Genomic DNA, 4,116 nt, shown 5'->3' on the forward strand with positions numbered 1-4,116 from the left:
TATTCAAGTTTAAAAAAATATTGTTAAAATCGTATCGTATCGTATCGTTATCGTGAACCCAGTATCGTGATACGTATCGTATCGTGAACTGAGTGTATCGTGACACCCCTAATATATATATATATATATATATATATATATATATATATTTTTTTTTTTTTGTCATTTGTGTCATAATGAATAATATTTACATGTCTGATGTCAATACAGTTCAAAATAAAAGAATTGAGAGCGAGTTCTGCCCGAGATTGTGTGCTGTACATAAATGCCATTTTCTGCAATTTCTTTTCTCAGAGAGACCTTTTTGGTGAAAACAGGGTGTATATAAATGGCTATAAGTAGAGTACAGAACATGCTAAAAGCTCACTTTTTTTTCCCTGGTGAACCCAGAGACGTACATCTTCATTTTGAGGTATTGCAAATCACTTTGGTGCTAATAGATAATTTACTGTGGGTCTTGAAAGATGACCAACAATTATGAAAATCTTTGGCCTGTGCTAAATATTGGCAGTCCTAAACTGGCCATGAATGAGTTAATTCACAAGTTGAAAAATCCTCAAGGTACTTTGAAAATCAGTTTCGTAGTGGCGACGTATATTGTACTCTTTCAAAACAGCCACTCTCTGTCTGCAAATGAGACAAACCGCTGTTGAATTTACTTCGGTAAAAAAATACTCGTCTTGCCACTCCGTCCTAAACTTTCTTTTGTCAGTGTGCCACTGCCGTGATGATGATCTGTCCATCTTGCTGAGCTGGTGTAAAGCCAGTGACTGGGGAGGGATCAAATATCAGAGCTCACCCCCCAACCAGGTGATTCAGCCAACCAATCAGGAGCAATCAATCCTCAGATAGCAATGCCTCACACCCGTGTGATAGAGTCGGGGAGAGAGAATACCAGCTGCACAAAATTAACGTTAATCGTAGATAGAAGAGTCCTGACATCTCCATTCAGGCGCAGACTGCATAATCAGGCACGTCGGGCAACTGCCCGGTGGCCTGGCCTGCAAAAAAAATAAAAAAATAAATTACCCCCAAATCCGTGGCGGGCCAAAAGAAAAAGAGCCCACGGGCCCCAAATTGGTCACCACTGAGTTAAACGTTTGTTGTGATTTGTCTCTGTGCTTCCAGCTCAAGACTCTGCAGTGACGTCCCTCATAGGCAGAGTGAACGACACAGAGAGGGAGGTGAAGAAGCAGAACGATGATCTGAGCGCCTCCAAGGCCGAGCTGCAGCTGCAGAAGAAGAAGGTGGAAGATCTGGAGACGGAGAACAAAGGTGGGACACCCCGGGGAGCCGCACATCAGGGCTGTAGTCAAGACCGCTTTGGTCAAGTTCAAGTCGAAACCGAGACCGCAAAATTACCAGTCCAAATCAATACCAGAGCAATGTGTTATCCAAGCTACCATTGTATTTATTGACTAAAATAGCACATTTTCTGTTTATTACATTACATTACATCATTTAGCAGACACTTTTGTCCAAAGCGACTTACAATATCACATTTTGTCACAGTACAGAAAGCAAATATGCAACACAATCCATGACAGCTAAGACATTTTGATGGGTGAGAGTAGCACTTTGTAGAAAGTAGTTTTTTTTGTTTATTACCTAATATAGAAAACAGGTATTTTTTATGGGGCTTAACTGGGTTTTTATTCTGTAATGGACAAATCTGCAGTAGTTTATCACCATTCGTGACTTCTGTGTCACTATCGTGTGGAAAATTCATTTAAAGTTTAATCCTATAAAGCTAAATAAATCCATTTGAAGTAGACAGAATACAGGAAGCTAGGCCTTTTTATCTTAAAAATAAAAGCAGCAATATATAACTGGGTAAGTAAAAAAGAAACAGGACCGTCGATTCACTACGGGTTAAGATTAACTTTTAGTTGTCTGTTTTCTATGTGTATTTGGCTTGCCCGTCTCGTTCAAACAGCCAAGAAGATCATCCTATGATCAAATAGCCTGACGTCATATGACGTTAATGGCGGGGAATGATTTGTCTCTGTGCTTCCAGCTCAAGACTCTGCAGTGACGTCCCTCATAGGCAGAGTGAACGACACAGAGAGGGAGGTGAAGAAGCAGAACGATGATCTGAGCGCCTCCAAGGCCGAGCTGCAGCTGCAGAAGAAGATGGTGGAAGATCTGGAGACGGAGAACAAAGGTGGGACACCGCGGGGAGCCAGACATCAAGGGCTCTATTCCCTCCCTGGCCTTAGGCGCTAAACTGGCGTTAAACGCAAAAAACACACTTTGCGCCTGCGTACCCCTGACTCTAGAAGATAGCATCATGTTTTTACGCCTCGAAATGCACTTGACGCTGAAGAGGTGTGTGGCGCAGTGCCAGAATAGGCCAGAATGGGCGTTTCGGCCTTAAATACCAGCCTAAAGCGATCTTCCCAACTGCCGTTAGTGCTTCAAGACACACATGCTTCTCTCCCAGCATGCATTGAGGCTAATACATTTTGACAAGAGAAAGCAACCAAATCAGCCTAAGTAGGCTAAGTGGTAGATATAAATAATATTTATGTTAACACAACGTGCAATTCTAGAACATTTCAATATTGGACAAAATAAAACATAAAAATCAAAACACAACCCTATGTGAAACATACATGTAATCCAGGGTCGTGTATATATATCCGTCGCAAATACAACGTGGTATAGCCGAGTTACACATGTTGTAACATTAATGTTACAACATGGCGCTACCAGCCGCATCAAGTGCCTATGTGCTTGTAAGAAATGTGCGTTGAATCCCGTGCAAGGGGTCCATGAGAAGTCAGCTGAGCAAGTTACTTTTCGCTCTTAACACTTTGAGTGCCACGGCCCTTGGGCAAAAGGTTGCTTGCTGTGCCACATAGGCCGCAATGCATTTTAAAACAGTCATATAATTTCTTTAATAATTACTATGTAAACACTGAACACGCACAAATAACGATGAGACTCTCTTCTATCACCTGCAAAAAAAAGTTTATTGATCCCATTTTCCGTTCTTTAGTTATGAGCCGGAGAAGATAGCTTGATTGAAGCAAAAACACCCCTTTTTTTCTACGAGCTGAGATAATGAGCCTTTTGTGAAATTAAACATTTCAAGCACATCACTGACTCTGAAGCTAATTTTCTGATGTCTGGGTCTGTCTGGGTGAAGTGTATGCTGCTCTGCCTGCTCCCCCCCCCCCCCCCCCCCCCCCCCCTCAACTGCACACGCCTCCTGGGTGTGTCTTATGTGTCTGTTGGCTCTCAGTCTCTGCTGAGTTTGCTGCGCACACACAGTGAATGGTGCGCGACATCCAGCCTTTTGGTTCCGTGTGTGTTTGTCACGGGCTCGCATGCTTCCAGTTCGGAATAATAAGGCTGATTATGCGAATGTGCTGTTGCAGCGTACACGGAGGTGCTCAGTTGTGACAGTGGATGCTGCTGCTCGGGGCACAGCTGGCGTTGTGCTCGTTGTGCTTCATGCACGTCGATGCATACGGACGGGTGCGATGCGATTTCCTCCTTTTCCCCAGTGACTATTTCTGTGTGTTTGGCTCCTTTTTCTCTGATCAGGAGAGTGCTGTCGCCACCTAATGGGTTTGTAAAATAGGTTATCGACCTCCAATAGCTACAATATTGTTAGAGGCGACGTAAGAAGCTTAGATCGACACCCCCCCGTCAAAAAAACAATTTGGATTTACTGACGCCATTTGGCGTCGCTGGCACTCTACGGTAAATTTCTACTGACGCCATATGGCGTCGCTGGCACTCAATGTGTTAACCTCATCTACTGTAAGTAGGCTAGAAATGGATCCCAGATAATTGTAAATTTCCTAAATGAATTGGTCCTCAGGAACCGGAGTCTCTCCATATGTATAACCAAGACCATGGGCCCTATTCTCCCACAGGCCTTCGGCGCTAAAACGGGCCTTAAACGCAAAAAAACGTGCCTTGCGCCTGCCTCGGGAAGATATCAATATGGCTTTACGCTGCCAAATGCGCTTTAGGCCGAATGGGCGTGGCGCAGTCCCAGAATGGGCGAGAATGGGCGTGTCGGCCTTAAATATCGGCCTAATGATATCTTCCCACCTGGCGTAAATTTAGCGCTTTGTGCTTTTGAAAACCAGGCCTATTCAG

This window comes from Poromitra crassiceps (genome assembly GCF_964638095.1).
Source record: "Poromitra crassiceps genome assembly, chromosome: 6".
Taxonomy (NCBI): Eukaryota; Metazoa; Chordata; class Actinopteri; order Beryciformes; family Melamphaidae; genus Poromitra; species Poromitra crassiceps.